The sequence below is a fragment of the Cupressus sempervirens genome, chromosome 3 (assembly GCF_028749045.1).
Source record: "Cupressus sempervirens isolate cs-2001-9-10 chromosome 3, ASM2874904v1, whole genome shotgun sequence".
NCBI lineage: Eukaryota > Viridiplantae > Streptophyta > Pinopsida > Cupressales > Cupressaceae > Cupressus > Cupressus sempervirens.
The window spans coordinates 676,554,010-676,576,460 of NC_143120.1; positions in this window are offsets into that span (position 1 = coordinate 676,554,010).

Below are 22,451 nucleotides of genomic sequence, written 5' to 3' on the forward strand. Positions count from 1 at the left end.
TTTGTGAATTATTATTTGGGGTAATCATTTAATTTGATTCCAACCTTCTATGTGGACCATGTGCATGTTATGATTCTCTACATTTCATAACTATCGAGAAACTATCCTTTAATAGAGCTTTGAGGAAAATATTGAAAAGTTGGTGATATGTGATGTTGATAGACCACTGATCCTTGTATGTCGAGGAGTCAAGCATATGTGATTTCTTCAAAGTGATATGTGAAAATAAATAAAAACAATTAGTATTTTATTGATTGTGAGGAAAAACATATTACTCTTGTAGATATCAACCATTTTCCAATATTTTTTGGATTGTGAGGGAAAAAATATTACTCAAGTAGATACCGACCATTTAAAAATGTCTTCATTACTTATTGTTTGTAAATTAGGTTCATATATTTTCCCTCTTGGTTATTTACTTAGGAAATATATGAATTATTGAGACCTTAACATTCCCTCTAATAGCTCAGGGTGTCTTGTCTACAAACTTAGTCTTTTCAAGAAGCCTTGACTACCATCTCAATATGAATTTGCATCTTCTGACCAATGGGAGTGAACTAGATCCTTTGAATTTGGATTATAAATTTGTACCCTTGCATTGAACTTTTTAGATCTATTTTTTCAAACTTTGAACCTTAACTTGAATTCTTGAGCATTTAGAACTTCAAACTTTGAACCTGGTTTTGAACTACAAACCTTGACCTTAATGGTTCAGGCTTCAAGTTCAACACAATCTATGAACACTACCTCCCTTATAAACCAAGCTTTACAAAAACATTATTAGCAATAGGAACCCATGGAAAACTGAAACAATTTAATAATCTCTTCTATGGAAGTGATTCTCACAAGTTTAAAACTTGGATTTTGGAGGCAAGCCAATAGTTGGCTCTGATTAGGGATGTGGATTGTAAGGGGCATGACGAATCCAATAATCTCTAGTAAGGACCAGTGTCTTATCCATTGTGAAATAGAGTCAAGGGATAAGAAAGAATGAGGGTTGCTTGTAGAGAGGGTAGTGGAGAGCAAGGCAACATGCCTAACAACTAAGAAAACTAGCAACCTAAAACTATGCACGACAAAATTTAAAGAGCAACAATCTATTTACAAATATGTATAGGTGAGAAGATCTCACCATAAAAATTAGAGCTGAGGAAGACTTACACAAAGCCATTTACTAGCTGTGAGAAGAAAGAGCCTCTCTAGAACAATGGACAACATCTAAATGAGACAACTTGGTGCAACCTCCACATGGAAAGTTCTTTATCATTGATAAATTGACTAGTTGTATACAATAGTTTAGTAAGTTGATATTCAGGTCCAAATAACCATAGCTCATCATATATCTCTTCTTTTACCTAATTTTCCAACATAAAACTCTTGAGAGCCTCTCCAATTGGTGGATGAAAAGATTAGGCTCAAAAATCTTCACAAAGAAAGCCATATCATCCATATGATCGGCACCCACAAGTGCCCAAATTTTGGAAGATTTTTTAGTGTTGAGAGTATCTTTAAAACAAAAGTATACTTCATCCATTATAGGACCAACATTGACTAGACTAGTTTCATCATATTTTTTTGTAATTAAACTTGAAAACTCTCTATCCAAGATAAATGCATTAGTTAGCTAACTATTTGAGTCCTTACCTTCAGGATCCTCTTGCTTGATTTCTAATAAGAACCCTTCAATAATCTCCACCTCGTTCAAGGAATTGCCACCTGAGCTAACCAATGATGGTTGGAGCTACAATGCCTCAATAATTTTATTAATTTTAAGCTTAAAATCCATCTCATATTTGTCTTCCCTCTCTAAACTATTAGAATCCAAGGATATTTTATCCAATCATAAATTGATTTTTCTTTCAACATAAGAGAACTCATGCATGAGAATAGAATCTACAGTATGTTGATTTAGAGGACTATACTCATCCTCATCCTAAATGGAATAGAAGACTTCAAATTCTAGTTGTACATACTTTTGAGTTTATTCATTCTTAAATTTGATGGAGAAAGAACAACTCCCAATACTTTTAAATTGGGGAAAGAGAATGGAATCAAGAAATATTTCTTCACTTACATCTTCCATCCTTGTTCATGGTTGATCCCTATAAGGTTACATCATTTCTTTTTTAGTGAGTAAGAGTGGCCTCTTTGCAGTTTCATCTTTTTCAAGGGCACCTCTTAGGCTATTTGGTGGTCCTTGAGGCTAGATTACTTCCAAACAATCATCAACATGTTCTCAATTTACATTAGAATCCTACATTCCAAGTAGATTTATCGAACTATAGAATCACCTCTCAAGACATGATTCTACTTCATCCTCATCACAAGTTTTATTAGAAAGACATGGGCAAGCTTCATCGAGAAAATCATATATTATATTATCTTCAAAAGAAAATTATTCTAGAAAAGGGTCATTACAAACTCTTAGACAAAGAGGATCATTTTGTCTCTATCTTCGACAAAACAAAAAACTTCATATTTAGGTTGTGTATGAATTTGTAAATTTTTATTCTCTATATTTATTATAGTAGGATGATCTTCTAAACTTTCAAAACTAACACTTTCAAAGTTTGGAAGGAAAGTAGAATTGGGTACAACACTTTATTTAAGACTTACCAAAATTTTGACACCTTGTTTATTCTGATCCACCCATACTTTCTCTTCATAAGGATGAGAGGTTTCTTGATGAATCTCTTGCTCATTCATAATAAGGTAGTTGTGCGAGAGGGATGAAACCAGAATATCTAGAGCTTCATCATATCCCACCCCTAGTTCCTTCTCAAGTTGTTGTACCTTCCTTTGTGTACTTCACAGTCTTTTAGCTTATGAGATATGTGACACAAAATTCTCCACAACAAGGTAGTGACATGATCCTCTTTGATGCCTAGGTTTGTTTTCACAACATCAGATATGCTTTCTTTACAATGTTCCCAAAAATCATGAAACACTTTGTCTTACATTTGGAGGATTTCAAGGATGGTAGGATTGGGTCTCATCCTCATAGAAATATTTTTATCCAGCATGGTCATTTCACAAAGTCATGAAAATTCTACACACAAAGCTAATATAGAAACTAAGGAACCAAATGTCAGGCACCAATATTTTTTTCTAAGTCCCCAATAGAGTCACAAAATGTATGTTAGTAAATAGATTTGTGCCCTCAATAATACCTTTACAAATGACCCTTAAATGCTAAAAGTGAGAAGATAAATGGAACTAACAATTGGAAAGAATATCATGAGTTTGATAGTTTTCCTCTAAATTTGGAGGTACCACTCCCTCTTAGAAAGATATTTAATAAATTAGATAAATTGGGTATGTCTTTAACCTAAAGACACAAAGACTTTCTGACATTCTTCCAGAAACATGGAACAAATCTAATTATTAGATTTAAAAGGTGGGCAATGAGACAAAAAAAAAAAAAAAGCCCCATGACCATCTACCAAGTCTTTCACATCATAAAATATATTAATAAGAATTACATGACTTGTTCTACAAATTATAAGCTTGTTAATTGACTGATTCACAATCACATAACCACTTGATATAATAGTGCAAAACCTTATAAAAAATAGGAAAGAAAGACCACAAGATATTTTATAACTAGGAAAATAAACATAGAGACCATAATATGCTCACATAAGCATAATCCTCTTTATTTTAAAATGTAAAAGAATAGCCATAACACCATTCTATCCTTGCCAACACAACCAAGTCAAAGAAAATAAAATTAACTCCTATTTATTCCATTTTTTATAATCACTGCTCAAAAAGATGTGATCTCCTTCTTCCTATATCCATAAGACTCTTGGGAAAAAGAAGAACCCCTTATTCTCTTTTCTCTAGCATATTTAACTTAGCCAATATCGTAATATTTCAGTTACATAACTGATTCTTGAAAGGAACTGGTTTTGGGGTAATAGGATTAACTCTTATTTATTCCCTTTGTTACAATCACTACTCAAAAATATGTAATCTCCTTCTTCCTATAGCCATAAGACTCTTGGGAAATAGAAGAACCCCTTATTCTCTTTTCTTTGGCATATTTATCTTAGCCAATCCCGTAATATTTTGGTTACATAACTGATTCTTGAAAGGAGATGATTTTGGTTCAATAGGATTAACTCCTATTTATTCCCTCTGTTACAATCACAACCCAAAAATATGTAATCTCCTTCTTCCTATAGCCATAAGACTCTCGCGAAAAAGAAGAAACCCTTATTCTCTTTTCTCTAGCATATTTAACTTAGCCAATCTTGTAATATTTTGGTTACATAATTGATTCTTGAAAGGAAATGATTTTGGGTCAATGGTGGATCCAAAAGGTACTCATCAATCTATTATGCCTGAAGAACTCATTGCTTACCTTCAAATCACTCCAACCTGGTGTATGATTGGTTCCTTGCTCATATGCTGAAAACTATATCTTTCCATCCATCAAGTTCATCTTTTTTTAAACTACATTTGTAGGATTTGATGATGAATGAATCCACAAACCCTAAATATCCTACATGCAAATAACATGTTACAAGGAAGAAAGAAAGGTAGAGAGAGAGAAGTGTTTGCTCAATGAACAATAAGATTGAATTTACTTGTGCAAATAAGAATGAAGAAATCTACAACAAATCAATCCTTATGAAGGAGGTAGAAACCCCTAAAGGGAAACCCTCAAAGGTAAAAGAAATTTAATAATTACTAATTAATTATTAAATGGAAATGCAAGATGCATAAAGAGAGATTTGAAGAAGGGAGTAAAGGTAATTTAATAAATTAAATTAAATTAACCTTTTACTCTAACAACCCCCCTTAAGATGAGCAACAATGCAGCTACAAATAATGCAAGGAAACTACAATGTTGAAAGCAAACTTGGATCCTAACAATAAATCTTGATGAGGTACCCAATCACAATTAAATCTCTATAAAATGGAGAAATACAGAAACCCCAGTGAGAAAAACCCTACTCTAAAAAGAGATAGAAAAGGATACATAAATGAAACATCTCATGAGAATTTATCAAGACCATAAGTACAATGAAAGCCCCCATGATAGAAGCTTAAGACCTCATAGCCCCCCCAGAATGGCAGAACTCTTGTGTCAATGAACATACTAATGTGGCTCCAATCAAAAGGAAACGAAGGCAATGGACAAGGATGACAAAACACATGTATGTAAGGTGCATCTAGAAGTCCTAGCTGATGCTAAAAGGAGAAAACATGAGAATCTTGAAATGGAATCTCCAATGGAGGTAGGATAATAGGTGTGTTGAATCTGTTATCCAAGAGGAAATGTGTGTCATTTGATATATCCTCAATAACTAAAATAGGTGGCTTGATGCCTTGAGCTTCAATAGTAGGAAATGCTAAAGAGTAATATTGTGCAAGAGATGGAATTTGAATAGGATTTGGAGGTGTAGAAATCACAACACTAGTCTTAAGAACAACACATAAGTTCAAGAGACCTGACTTCACCTCAGTAGACTCTTGTAAAAAAGGAGAGTGAGTCTCCAATAGTGGAGATGGTGGACCAAAATATGATAAGGAATATAGGTGGGAAGCATGATCAATAGTCCTATAGAAATAATATTTCCTATCTCACTATCTCTGATGTGCACTAAATCTTGTGCAAACTCAACTGTCTTCCCTGTCCCACTGTGTGTAATATGATAAATAGAGATAAGGTTGGAGGATAAAGATGGAACACAAATTACATCATGAAATGTACCATTATCAATGTCAATATAAACTTTCTCACATATAGTCATAACAATGTTATTCGCCATCAAAATATGTGGAGTAGGAGAAGCCTCAAAAGAAAAGAATAAATCCTGAGAAGATGCCATATGGTGTGAAGCACCTGAATCTATTAACCATCTAGAAGAATGAGGAATAGTAGTTGCACATAGTACACGACCCTTTCTTATATTTTTATCATCTAATTGAAATGATGATGATGATGATGATGAAGATCTATGATAAGTAGAAGGAATATCAATGTTGCTCTTTTGAAGGAGAGTTGTCAAAACTAAAACCTGTTTGGTGTAGCCATCTAATTTCTTCTCATAGCAATATGATTAATCATTATTAGGCTTATAATAAGCACACTTTGGTCTTTCTGGCTTTGGTTTACCCCCTTTAGGAGGAGGTGGCTTTGATGAACTATGAGTGATAGAATCAATCTAAGACTCTATAGAATGAGATTTATGTGTCTTCTCCTTTGTCCTAAAGATGGTCAAGCTACCAATGCATAACTTAGTGAGTCTGTGAGAGAATCCAATTGAGATAGCTTAGCTTTCTCTCAATTCAAATGATCACAAAAAACCTCAAAGGATGGCATGGAAAATATATTACCCAAAGCATCTTTGGTGGAATACAAGGTAGAAGCAAAAATTTGAATGTTTCTACGAAGCTTAGAAAGGATCAGGTAAGTGCACTTAGTGTCAGTCTTGGTCTTCCCACAACCTTGAAATAAAGACTTATGTTGATTGAACTTCATCAAGAAGTCCTCAATGGAAAGAAAAAAACCTAGTATAAGAGAGGTAAGCTCTTCTTCAATCTAAAATGCCCTAAACTCATTCATTGTACCAAACAAGCCTTCAAGCTTGGTCCACATAGCTTGAGGGGTATTGCACCCATCAAGATGAAACTATAGACTATCAAATACCTATAAAGAAATCAAGATTATTGCCTCATTAATCTTGTTCCTATGTTGCATGACCTCAAAAGGCCTATGTAAAACTGGTTGCACTACATCTAAACAAGACCACAACCCTGTTGACTAGGGAAGCCATGTCATCAAGGTCTTCCATGTGTAATAGTTATGAGGGGTCAAACGTTTTAGACAACAAGAAGTCTTGACGATTGTTTTAGAAGTTGTTGGATTTTTTTTGAAAAAAAATTCTCATTTACTGATATAAATAACAAAAATAACAATACAAAACTCCCCCACAAGACAAAAAATTGAACCCTAGCTACTATAAGGAATGTGTAAACAAGAAGAGAGAAAAAATACTTCAGTCTAGAATCACATGTACCTTTTAGGAGTATTGATGAAAAATATCATAGAATCTAGATAGGGCTTAATTTCTGGTGCTTTTTCTGGATTAGAAAATAGAGCTATAACGAACAAGTTATGCCCCTGAAAGATGGAAGACATCAACAAACCTCTAGCACTAAAGTAGGTACCAAAATGGAAAAAAATCCAAAAAATACTACAACATTGTCTCTGTCTTTGAACCAAATTTTTGGTTCTTCAATCAAATAAAAAAAAAGACCCACATATGCTCAAGATATCACAAAAAAATGACAGGGCCACTGGAAGAAGAAAAAATGTTTTTTTTCTAAGTAAAAAATAAAAACAAATTACCACCATTGGTGGTGTGGTGGTGGCTGAGTAGTAGAGACACCGATGGAGCCACCAGCTGAGTAGAGCATTGGAGGAGTGGTGACCGGGAGGAGCATCAGGTGATGAGTGGTAGTGATCAGCTTTTGAAGCCACAATAGTCAAGAAGATCATTGGCGATTACCAAGACTACTAGTGGTTTTAGTGACTGCTAGCCCTCTTTTCAACCTACTATGGGCTGAAACTCTTTTTTAATAATTTTTTTAATTTTTTCATATCTCAGATTACATGTAGAGGCTGTATGACCCTTTTATGCAAAAACAATTTCCTCGCAGATCAATGATGTCCAAAATCAACAAACTTTATATGAAAATGGGGTTTTGATGCCTTCTGAATCCAACCGTGAGGTCTATTTGGCCTCAAAGTGCTCCAAAAATCAGAGACCCCCCTATTTTCACAAAAAATACATGAAAAACACCAAATATTTTCTATCAAATGCTCATTCTTCTTTTTTCTTCAAATGGAATAGGCAAATAGGTTTTGATACCATGTAGGATTTGATGATGAAAAAAATACATAGACCCTAGATATTCTACATGCAAATAACATATTACAAGGAAGAAAGAAAGGTAGACAAAGAGAAGGGTTTTCTTTATAAACAAGAAGATTGAATTTACTTGTGCAAAATAGAATGAAGAGATTTACAACAAATCAATCCTTAGGAAGGAGATCAAAACCCTAAGAGGTAAAAGATATTTAATAATTACTAATTAATTATTAAATGGAAATGCAAGATTCATAAAGAGAGATCTTAAGAAGGGGGTAAAGGTAATTTAATAAATTAAATTAAATTAACCTTTTACTCTATTGTCACTTTTGTGCTTAACACAGTGAGTTGGTTGGAAATCATATGACTTCATCATACCATCTGAGCAACTTCATATATTTATTTCATCAAATACTTGTTCATATTTGACTTTGCCAAGAACATTGTATAGTTTGAAGACTTCTCAATTGGTCTTCAGTGGAATGAAGACCAACTTCATGGACATTCAAAGTAAATTTTGTGTATTATTATTTGGGGTAATCATTGAATCTAATTCCAACTTGTTGTGTAGACCATGTACATGTTATGACTCTATATTTCACAACTATCAAGAAATTAGCCTTTAATAGATCTTTGAGGAAAATATTAAAAAGTTAGTAATATGTGATTTTGATAGACCATTGATCTTGATGTGCAAAGGAGGCAAGCATATGTGATTTATTCACAATGATGTCTGAAGAGAAATAGAAACAATTAATATTTTGTGGATTGTGAGGAATAATAGATTACTCTTGCATATACTAACCATTTTTCAGTGTATATTTACAAATATCTTCATTAATGATTGTTAGTAAACCAGGTTCACATATGTTCCCTCTTGATTATTGACTTAGGAAATGTATGAATTATTTGGACCTTTGACATTCCCTCTAACATCTCGGGGTGTCTTATCTACAAACTTAGACTTCTCAAGAAGCCCTAACTATGATCCCAATTTGAATATACATCTATGGACCAGTGGGAGTGAACTTGATCCTTTGAATTATGATTATAAACATGTACTATTGCATTGAACTTTTGAGCTTTATGTTTTCAGACTTTGAACTTGAACTTGAATTCTTGATCATTTTGAACTTCAAACTTTGAAAGTAGTTTTGAACTTTGAACCTTAAATTTAATGATTCATGGTTCATTGTTCAAGTTCAACACAATCTATGAACACTTCCTCCCTTATAAACCAAGATTTACAAAAGAATTGTTAGTAATAGGAACTCATGAGAAACTAATTTTTTTAAAGAATCTCTTCTATGAGACTAATTCTCACAAGTTTAAAACTTGGGTGCTAGAGGCAAGCCAACAGATATGAATAACATAAAGTGATAGAAAATTTCATAAGCATCATAAGCACAATAAGGAAAAGAAATCACTAAGTGACCATGAAAAACATGATACACCATAAAATATTAGAAAATTCCATATGTAAAAATAAGAGATAACCACTCAAGAAAAGATTGGATCTAACTATAAAAGATTAGGACCACCAAAAGAAGGTAAAAATATAATGAAAATAAGGGAGATCTAACTTCAAAACTAAAAAGAAGGGGGAAATAAGTTGGGTTTACCAAAAGGAAGGTAAACCCCTAAAATAAAATAATCTAACTCCAAGAAAGATGGTAAGAAGGTCGGGTTCACCAAAAGAAGGTAAGTACCTAAAATAAAACTATATAATACCAAAAAAGGGGTTGACAAGTCAATTTCAAACAAATGTTTAGGGTTGAAGGAAATATATGCTTTAATACAATGTAGATATCCACTTTTTGTGCCACTAAAAAATTAAAAAAGGATAGTATAAAAGGGAAAAAGATAATCCCCAAATATGGTTCCTCTTTATAATCCAAATTAGATTAGCAAGGCCCAAAGGAGAAAGGGTGTCAATTCTAAATTTGAATAATAAGGAAGAATGAAATATAAGTGTAACACCCTGCCAAAGGATCCAAAAGGATTAACCTAAAGTTTTACTAAGTTTTCCAAATGTTATTTTTTTTAAACATGAAAGAATAACATACACATCAAACATAAAGTAGCGAAAGCAATAACATACAATCATCTATAAGCATACATAACAGGTTACATTGTTTAAAGATCCCAAGACATTGAATCACATTTAAATATAATTAATACTAGTCTAATAAATACCACATCCATACGAAAGAATAGTTAAAAGTCCAAAGTCCATTTAAATAATATAAATTTGTTCTGAATGCCACTTGGCAATAAAATTTGGAATGCTCAATCATCCACTATACATCTTACAAGGTATGAAAGGCTAAAATAATATGCATTTATAAAAATAAAATTACATTATCTTTCTCATATCCATGATAGAAAGTACAATACAATAAATTGAAACCATCCATCAAGAAATATAAACATTCATCATAAGATATAACCATCCATCATAATGGTACAAGCATATAATGAAAGGAAATGCAGACAAGGAACTAGTCATAGTATCAACGAAAGGATCTCAATGGTAAGAGTAAAAAGAACTACCACCCAACCATGTGGTAAACCAAAAAGACCCACTCCCACCATGCTAAGGAGATAGTCTCAAGCCCCAAATAGGATATCAATCCAAATATCAAAAGTACTCTCTAAGTCCAAGAAACCCTAAAAGTAATCTAACTCAAAGGTTCCAAAATAAATCAACATCTAAACCCAGAGGCACACAAAGACATGTAGGAAACCTACTATGTAAGTGAGAAAGTGCCATTGCATGAATCAACATTGGATTTACTTTGGCAGTCTCTCAAGACCTTGGCTCCCTAGTGACCCTATGCGGTACTAGTATCCTCTCGTACTAACAAGGCATACTAAGGATGTAAGGTCGCAACCAAGTGTTCTCTCTACTCCCATCCTTTTTTGTACTAACACTCGAGGCATGGGCAAGAACATACAAAGACTCTTGTTAGGTTCATTTTACTCTCATTTAGTGTAGTGTTTTCACTTATTAAACAACTTACAATGGGTTACCCTTGTAGCCACTTAGGGCCTTGGCCTTCATTGCAAGCCACTTTCTAACGTTACATATAGATAACCTACCCTAGGCTCATAAAAATACAAATCAAAGAATCATATAAAATCACCTCAGTCCTATACAAGTAACTGGAAAGCATCAAAAGATAAATTACAATAACACATTAGTTCTCTACGAGTAACTGGAAAGCATCTTAAGAAATATTGATCGAAGACTCAAAATGGTTAAGTCAAATATGTCATAACATGACATCATCAATAATAAATTATACCAAATAATTTAGTCCTATAAAAGTGACTAGAAAGAAATCTGAATATAACTTATCGAAGACTCAAAATGGTTAAGTCAAGTGGGACATAACATTCACCTTAGGTTACCCCCCAAGCCAGAGCCTCAGGAGGAGAAAGAGAATAGTGAGGAAGAAGAGGAGACTAACACTGACTCTAAGGATGAGGACAAGGAGAAGGGGAAGGACATAGTGAAGGATGAGAAGGGGAGGAAAAGAGATAAGGAGGAGGTTGGCATCGATGTTTCCTTGGGAAACCCTAGGAAAAGAAAATCCAACCAGGCCCTGCTTCAGGAAGACCCCATCACCCTGATCTTTGAGGCCCTTGGCCCTGACCCACCCATCTTCCCGCGTGAGGAGATGATTGAAATTATGGTGGAAAAAAGTGGGGAGGTGATAAGGAAGGACATGAGGAGGGCATGGAGGAATTTTAACATGGATACTACTAGGTTGGGTATAGTCAAAGAGCCGATGAACATCCAGGTAATGGAGGACCTTGATGTCAAAACCCATTATGATGAGCTAATTGACCCTGCTCTATTGGTCATTTCTAACAAAAGCGCAGGAAACTGGCTTCAACCTTTTGAACAATGCAAAGAATAGCTTGATAGATAACTTTCAATCTATCAAATGGTTATTTTAGGAAATTGAGGCTCTAAAGGAAAAGAAAAACCAGGATAGTAGCCAGAACATCTGTAGTGTCCAAGAGAACACTAGAAAGAAGACTAATCAGGATGGCAACTAGAAGTACTGCAGTGGCCTGGCCAGAACCCCAGAGATGAATAGGAGGAAATACTATCCCTGGTTGAACAAAAAGTCCACAGGTTTGACTACGTCCACCAAATTTTGACAAAATAAATTATGGATACTCTACACACTTTAAACGAGAACATAGTCAACCTGGGGGATACTCTAATGTGAGCTGGCCTCAGTGGGAACATGATGAAGATGACTAGTCTAGACATTGGCCAGGAAGTGGTTGCTCTGAAAGCCGCTCAGGACTAGGTGGACCAGGAGGATGCCCAGAACAAGAACCAGGAAGGAGCGGATAATCAGAAGGAAAACGAAGCTACAAAAACTCTACATGACCTGGATAAGGAGAACCATTAGGTTGTTTCTCTTTTGGATTTTCTTATAGGGTAGGTAGCTAGCTTTTGCCTCTTGGCCTTTGGCCTTTTGTTGGTTTTGACTTTTTGTAGCACTTTCATGTTTGTTGGACTTTTTTAATCTCTATATTTATATGCTGTAACACTTTTGGGTTTCATGATCCTTGTAAAACCTATTTTACTTAATAAAAAACATTCACCTCAGCTTCACACAAGTACACTAGAAAGCAATAGCAATCAATAGATCAACACACATCAAACAACATACCAAACACATTACCATGGTTGAGTATAAAAGATCAAAATCCAATCATCATAACATCACAATCACAAAACCCCCCAAGCCTCTGGTAGACATCCTAAAATCGGCCAACACTTTAGTTAACCCAAATCTAAAATATAGACAACATACAGATAAACAAAGTGTAGGTTTCGTAGTTTGGTTTGATTTTGAAAAGATAATGATGGGTTAAGTGTAAGGTTTTAGTTTCTGTTCAATGTACGTTTCAAGTAAATATATTCTCGATTTACCCTACAAGTTAACCCATTCATTTATTTAAATAAATTATAGAATCACCCCCATAATATTTAAGGTTAATTTCCTAAAGATAATCCAAGGGTAATTATTTATTTAAATTATTATAATAATACTTGTTGATCTTCAAATAAAATAATCCATGATTTTATTAATATTAGTATTATAATAATTAAATAAATTCAAAACTCCATTGATAACCTCCATTATTAATTAATCTCAATTAAATTAAATTAAATTACATTCATTAATAAATAATAAACATATTAATATTATTTAATTAATTACTAATTAAATTAATAAATAATAATAAAACTTATTAATAAAATTTATTTAGTAATTAAATTAATAATTAAAATTTATCAATAATAATTATTAATAATATTAAAATAAATATTAAAAACTAAACTTATTAATAATAATTATTAAATAACAATAAAAATTAATATTAAATTTTTTATTAAAAAAAGCAAATCAACATATATTATGAAGCTCGCCAGCTTTTTAAAGGTTGTCGACTATTTTGTACTACAGTTAGCACAACACTTACTAGTGTCGCCAAGAGGTAAGTTGGGGGTGAGTGGGGTAAAACCTGCCTCCTTCCAAAAAATGTATATATTTTTTAATTTTTAAAAAATATTTTATTTAATTTTATAAAATTTGTTTCAAACAACTGCCCGCCAAATAAGATTTTCATTATATATATTTTTAATAAAAAGTTCTAGAATTAATTTGATAGGGAAAATATGACCAACCAGTCGAATTTTTTGTTTAAATTTTCCTTTTAAAATTCCAAAATCCTCCCTAGTTTTATGTCTAATTTGCAAAATTATTGGACAAGGTTTTCTAAGATATTTCAATCTCTACATATATAGAAAAATTAACATGCATACTAGAAATTCATTGTATTGAATGCACCTGTCACAAGAATTATTCAAATAACCATTCGAAGGTCACGATAAAGACAAGAAAGAAAGGAGCATAATAAACTATGCGAATAATTACAAGCATCTACCTGGACTCTGATGCTAATCACTACGCCCAAGAAAATTATGAGAGAAATTTCTCCTCCCAAAACCTTCTCTCTTCCAAAATCCTTTCCTCTTCCAAAATTCACGGTCATTTGAAAATGAACCCTCAATTGGTGATAATGAATTCTCTCCTAAAATTGGGGCACTAATTGTGTGTTCACCCGAGAGGACTCCTTGCTCACCAGACCTTAACTCTTATTATCTTTGGTTTATTTTTTTCATGCACATTTAGTGAATTATAAAATAACTTTATTTAATTTCACTTGACTTCTCTTTTTTAATTAATTTATTGAATTTTAATCTCATGCACACATCATGCAATCTTAAAACTTTTAATAAATTAGTATCTTTTCACTTTTAATTTATTTTTGAAATGTTAATTGATAAAATATGTATTAACTTAAATAATAATATTTAGCATTTATTTAAAAATGAACACTAAATATATTATTATTAAATTAAATAATTAAATAAATATTATCATGTTCTAAAATTAAACTTATAAATTTTCTTTTTATCTAATTAATTTTCCAATTAATTAAATATAATTTGATATTAAAAATATCATAATAATTTTCCATTAAATTAAATAATTGATTTAATCATATAATTTGACTTAATTAATAGAAAAATCACCAAGGACTCATAAAATAAAATACAAAAACCCATAATAGAAAAACACATACAAGATCAAACTAAAGGGTTATAATCACGAATTAATGTTATACGACATATTTGGAAGGTAAATAACTTAGATACTTGTCCTAATTTTCTAAGACAAATGGGTTCAAAGGTTTAGGATTTGGACTTAAGAATTTATCTCCCCTCTCTTACCATTGAGATAATGTGATAGGGTATGCTTATCTTGGCAATTCAGGGAAGTCGATACCCGGTACCTACAATCTGCATAAAATCCATGCATGTACAAACACAATATTCTAAGCTAAATAGACAATGGAAAGAAGTGGTTCATCGTGTAGATCCTAACTAGCAGGTGACTACCAGTCCCTTCCTTAATCACATCAGAAACACCATACATAAAGAAAACATACATGCACACCATACACATGCAGTTTGGGGTAAGTATCCATAAGAAAAACATATATGATAATCCATCTAACTAATCATCATCAATAACTAAAAATACTGTAATAATCATCATGCATACATGAAGTATAGAGTACCAAGTAATCTCATCATATAATCAACTGAATGTGAAACAATATATGATAATCTCAAAATAGTACTACTAGTAATCAAGCATAAAACTTGCCTAAAGGAGTTTGGCAATGATAATAGAAATGTAAACTAGGGGCAGGCACTACATCTACCCCCCAAGACTTAGGCTTACTCCCGGAAGCCTACAAGAATGGTAAAACTAAAGAACTCACTATGCAAGTCCCATTGCACCCTTTCCCCTATAGGAAGATATGACTCCAATGAGAACACTCTCTAGGATCTATCCATGTCTCCAACCATTGGTTTAGAAGCTACAGGTCTCTAGTTTGAGAATTGTGATTTCCATTGAGGGAAATGGGATGACTTGTGTCTAGATTGTCCACATGAGAAACACTCTCTGTTGAGACTCCTCTACATCCTAGGTGCACTAAACTGATGAAAACTATGCCCACTAATAGAATAAGGAATACTCTAAGATGGTTAGTCATACAAGTTACACTTATTGTGCTGTGTGTTGTGATAGTTACGACAGCTCCTAGACCTAGGTCCATGCTCAAGTCCTAATTGATGTGCTCCATCCTAATCATGAACAGGAGGTAGGTGATGAATGATGGTTTTCATCATTTTCCTAAGGTCAACCTCCTTAGAGTTAGCCTATTTCTCTCTATGGTTCTCCTCCTAATGCTCACTAATACACTCTTCCCTATTCCTTTCTTGAAAAGGATCTTTGTGGATAGACTCATGTACACTAATGGCTTTACCTCATCCATGGCCTCTACCATGACCTAGGCTATGACGTCTAATAGAAGATCTTGTCCCAGATACCATCCTACAATAATATCCAAGATACAAAATGCTATAATAACCATAAATCCTACTACTGTAAAGCATAGATAAAAGACACATATTTGAAAATAGTAAGTTCAATTTCTAGTTTTACCTAATTTTAGGTTTAAGTATATTTTAGTTTTGAAGTTTAAGTGTTCGAGTATGAAAATATACAACTAAAAGTTTAAGTTTTGTTTTAGTTCAACTAGTTCAAGTTTTAGTTTGAAATAGATATACATGATAGTTTTAAGTTTTATTTTTGTTCAACTAGTTAACAACTAGTGGCATTCCAATATACCTAGAGCTCCCAATGTAGAAACTTGGGCTTTGATACTAGATGTAACACACTGCCAAGGGATCCAAAAGAATTAGCCTAAAGTTTTATTAAGTTTGCCAAACATTTTTTTTTTTTAACAAGAAAGAATAACATACACATCAAACATAAAGTAGCAGAAGCAATAACATACAATCATCTATAAGCATACATAATAGGTTACATTCCTTAAGGATCCCAAGATGTTGAATCACAATTAAATATAATTAATACTAGTCTAATAAATACCACATCCATATGAAAGAATAATTAAAATTCCAAAGCCCGTTTAAATAATATATATTTGTTTCGAATGCCACTTGGCAATAAAATTTGAAATGCTCAATCATCCACTATACATGTCACATGGTATGAAAGCTAAAAGAATATACATTTATAAAAATAGAATTACATTATCCTTCTCGTATCCATGATACAAAGTACAAAAAAAAATTGAAACCATCTGTCAAGAAATATAAACATCCATCATAAGATATAACCATTCATCATAATGGTACAAAGATAGAATAAAAGGAAATGTAGACAAGGAAACTCCAGCCATGGTATCAACAGATGGATCTCAATGCTAAGAGTAAACAACACTATCATCTGATTGTGTGGTAATCGAAAAAGGTCCACTCCCACCACGCCAAGGAGATAGTCTCAAGTCTCAAACTAGATATCAATCCAAATATCAAAAGTACTCTCTAAGTCCAGGAAACCCTAAAAGTAATCTAACTCAAAGATTTCAAAATAAATTGACATCTAAACCTAGAGGCACACAAAGAAACATAGGAAACCTACTATGTAAGTGGGCAAGTGTCATCACATTAATCAAAGCTAGAGTTACCCTGGCAGTCTCTCAGGACCCTAGCCCCCTAGTGACCCTATGCGGCACTATTATCCTCTCTTATTGACAAGGCATATTAATGATACAAGGTCACAACTAAGCATTCTCTCTTCTCCCATCCTAGTTTTTACTAGCACACAAGGCATGGTCAAGAACATACAAAGACTCTTGTTAGGTTCATTTTACTCTCATTTAGTGTACTATTTTCACTTATTAAACAATTTATAATAGGTTACCCTGGTAGCCACTTCGGGCCGCAAACTCCATTGCAAGCCACTTCCCAACATTACATATAGATAACCTACCCTAGGCTCATAAAAGTACAAATCAAAGAATCATATAAAATCACCTTAGTTATATACAAATGACTAGAAAGCATCAAAAGATAAATCACAATAACATATCAGTTCTCTACGAGTAACTGGAAAGCATCCCAAGAAATACTAATCGAAGACTCAAAATGGTTAAGTCAAATATGTCATAACATGACATCACCAATAACAAATTATACCAAACACTTCAATCCTATAAAAGCGATTGGAAAGCAATCCAAATATAACTAATTGAAGACTCAAAATGGTTAAGTCAAGTAGGACATAACATTCACCTCAGCTTCACACAAGTACAATGGAAAGTAATAACAATCAATAGATCAACATACATCAAACAACATACCAGACACATTACCATGGTTGAGTATAAAAGATCAAAATCCAATCATCATAACATCACAATCACAAAATCCCCCAAGCCTCTAGTAGATGTCCTAAAATTGGTCAATGCTCTAGTCAACCCAAACCCAAAACATAGACAACATATAGATAAACAAAGTGTAGGTTTCATAGTTTGGTTTGAAAAGATAATGATGAGTTAAGTGTAAGGTTTTAGTTTCCCTTCAATGTATGTTCCAAGTAAAGAGATTCTCAGTTTACCCTACAAGTTAACCCATTCATTTATTTGAATAAATTATATAATTACCACCATAATATTTAAGGTCAATTTCCTAAAGATAATCCAAGGGTAACTATTTATTTAAATTATTAAAATAATACTTGTTGATCTTGAAATAAATTAATCCACAATTGTATTAAAATCAGTATTATAATAATTAAATAAATTTAAAGCTCCATTGATAACCTCCATTATTAATTAATCTCAATTAAATTAAATTTAACTAAATTAATTAATAATAACCATATTAATATTATTTAATTAATTACTAATTAAATTAATAAATAATAATAAAACTTATTAATAAAATTTACTTAGTAATTAAATTAATAATTAAAATTTATTAATAAATATTATTAATAATAATAAAATTAATATTAAAAAATAAACTTATTAATAATAATTATTAAATAACAATAAAAATTAATATTAAAAAAAGCAAATTGAAGTATATTATAAAGCTCGCCAGCTTTTTAAAAAGGTTGCTGATCACAGTAGCAGTACATAGTACTGTTGTTGTTGTTGCTGCAGTTTGTACTACGGTCAGCACAACACTTATTAGTGCCACCAAGAGGTAAGTAGGCAGGGTGGGGGGGTGGTGTAAAACCTGCCTCCTTCTAGAAAATGTATATTTTTAAATTTTTTTTATAAAATTTGTTTCAAACAAAAATATTTTCATTATATATATATTATAAAAAGTTTTAGCATTAATCAAATAGGGAAAATATGACCAACTAGTCGAATTTTCTCTTTAAGTTTTCCTTTTTAAATTCCAAAATTCTCCCAGTTTAATATCTAATTTGCAAAATTACTAGACAAGGTTTTCTAAGATATTTCAATCTCTTCATATACAGAAGAATTAACATGCATACTAGAAATTCATAGTATTGAATGCACTCATCACAAGAATTATTCAAATAACCGTTCGATAGTCATGATGAAGACAGGAAAGAAAAGAGTGTAATAAACCATGCGAATAATCACAAGCATCTACCTGGACTCTGATGCTAATCGCTACACTCAAGAAAATTATAAGAGAAATTTTTCCTCCCAAAACCTTCTCTTTTCTGAAATCCTTTCCTCTTCCAAAATTCACAATCCTTTGAAAATGAACCCTCAATTGGTGATAAGGAGTTCTCTCCTAAAATCGGGGCAGTAATTGTGCATTCAGTCGAGAGGACACCTTGCTCACTAGACTTTAACTCTTATTATCTTTTCTTTATCTTTTTCATACATGTTTAGTGGATTATAAAATAACTTTATTTAATTTCACTTGACTTCTCTTCTTTAATTAATTTATTAAATTTTAATCTCATGCACACATCATGCAATCTTACAACTTTTAATAAATTAATATTTTTCACTTTTGATTTATTTTTAAAATGTTAATTGATAAAATATTTATTAACTTAAATAATAATAATATTTAGCATTTATTTGAAAATGAACTGTAAATATATTATTATAAATTAAATAAATATTATCATGTTCTAAAATTAAACTTATAACTTTTCTTTTTATTTAATTAATTTCCTAATTAATTAATATAATTAGATATTAAAAATATCATAATAATTTTTCATTAAGTTAAATCATTGATTTAATCATTTAATTTAACTTAATTAATAGAAAATCACCAAGGACTCATAAAACAAAATACGAAAACCCATCATAGAAAAATACATACAAGATCAAACTAAAGGGTTAAAGGGTTATAATCATGAATTAACATCATATGATGCATTCGGAAGGTAAACAACTAAGATACTTGTCCTAATTTTCCAAGACAAATGGGTTCAAAGGTTTAGGATTTGGACTTAAGAATTTATCTCCCCTCTCTTACCATTAAGATAATGCGATAGGGTACACTCATCTTGGAAATTTAGGAAAGTCGATACTTGGTACCTGCAATCTACATAAAACCCATGCATGTACAAACACAATATTCTAAGCTAAATAGACAATGGTAGAAAGTGGTGCATCATGTAGATCTCGACTAGCAAGTGACTATGACTCCCTTCCTTAACCACATAAGAAATGTCATACATTAAAAAAATCATACACGCACACCATACACATGTAGTATGGGGTAAGTATCCATAAGAAAACACATATGATAATCTATCTAGCTAATCATCATCAATAACTGAAAACACTATAATAATCATCATGCATACATGAAGTATAGAGTACCAAGTAATCTCATCATATAGTCAACTGAATGTGAAACAATATCTAATAATCTCAAAACAATACTACTAGTAATCAGGCATAAAACTAGCCTAAAGGAGTTTGGCAATGATAACATAAATGTAAACTAGGGGCATACACTACAATAAGGAAAAGTCATTATGTTGAGATAAGTGTACTATATCCCTATGATAGTTTACTTTTTAAATATTAATGTTAGAGTACTTTAAACTAATTTTTATGTGTGTGTTGGAAATAATCAAGACTAGCTAGGTTATTGAGAGGGGAGGGGTGAATCAGTAACCTCAAAACTTTTGACAAATATAGCACTTAATAACATAATACATTCACCATTAATAGATCTAATCTACTGCATGCATGAGAAAACTTAAAGCACAAAACACTTGAACACAATATTTGGTGACTTAGAAACCTTCCAAATAGAAAGTAAAACTAGGGTGGGGATGATACCCACTAAACTTCAATACTACAATATAAAGTTGGCCTATTAAGGCTTACAATGATCACTTATAATGATCTTCCCTATTAGGAGCAATTAGGACTGCTAGGTCCACCTTGTTAGAGGTTTTAAAAACATACAATGAAGTATGCACTCGATAAAGAGATTTAAGAAAAGACTGTTAAGTCTACCCTATTAAAGGATTTGAAGTTGATTCACCTGTTAGGATGAAATAGTAGATCTAACTTACAACTGAATTGCTGATTAAGATCCTTGAAATATTGATCACCTCTTTGTGATAGATGTAACTTGACTAATCCTGATTTGACTTTGCTATACACTTTGCTCTGCTGCTAATTGACATTCGCATTCGTATGCATCAAAACATTACTTCTTCTTGCTTGGGTATGATACAATACATTACATATATACCAACCCAATTCTCATAATTACAAGGTTGGCCAAAACACAAGTTAACACCAATATTACTGAGTCAGCCCAAATGTAGAAACTCAAGTTCTAAGCTGACCTGGTGAATTTTCGATACTCGACGTCCACTGCATTACTCGACATCGTCATGCACTCAGTAGAAGTAGAGGCTCGGTCCATACTAATCACTCAACATCATTTCAAACTTAGTATACACTTGAGACTCGATAAATACTGTGTCACTCGATAGAAACTAAGTTCCATGTTTACCATGCCTGCACTCGATAAACACTACTCATCCCATCACTCAGTTAACACTAGCTTCACATCACAAGAATTGAAGACTTGGTAGACACTATGAAGTTTGGTGACGATTGAATTGCTTGGTCAAAACTACTAGACTTTTCATTACTTGAATTCACTTGGTAACCACTGGAATGCTGGGTATGAACTTTGAAACTTGGTAACCACTAAATTACTTAGCAAACACTGAAGATTGAATGAAGATCTTGGTAACCAAAGAAAATTTGAATGAGTGTTATCACTAATAACAAACATGACTTAATGCCAACAATCTCCCCCTTGACAAAAACACTTATTAGCCAAAACTTATGTACAGTGACATGCTGATTTTGATTGTTAATTTTTCAAAAATTGTCTTTGTAATTCTGTTGTATATACATTTTTCATATATCTCCCCCATACAATGTACATATCATATTGAGTGTATATACAAATATTTCTCCTCTTTATATGTGTGTGTGTGTGTGTGTGTGTGTGTTTCTCTTCCCCTTTTTGACAATAATGCCAAAGAATTGTACACAATCTACTTATATAGAAACACCAAAATGTGAGAGAAAATTAGAATGTACTTTAAGAATAAGAGTTAAGGTCTTGTCCCAGTTTTCTTGCAAAATTTTGTAGGTATGAAGTGCAACTTGGACTTCTACAGAGAGTTCAATCATATGATCTACAATTGAAAAATTATTGTCATGGATCAATTTTTTTTAATAAGAAATGTTCTTTTGCATTGTATGCATGATAGGGATCATGTTCTAGATGTCTATAAGTGTAGACTAGATCCTTGCTTCCTCTCTTAATAACTCTTCCTATATGTCTAATAAGAAGTTGACTCTTATGTGGTGTGCAGAGCTTGAACTGGGGTCAAGTTGCAATTTCTGAGCACTAGCCTTCAGATCCTCATCAATCTTACTCAAATTTCTCTTTATTTCTTTTGTATACTTGGTAACATCACATAACTTAGCAAAAAGAGATGTTACATTTGTGAAAGAATTTTCAAGATTTTCCAAAATTGAAGAAAGTTCTACCTGATTAATAGCTATATGCTGAGCAATGTGCTCAACCACTTT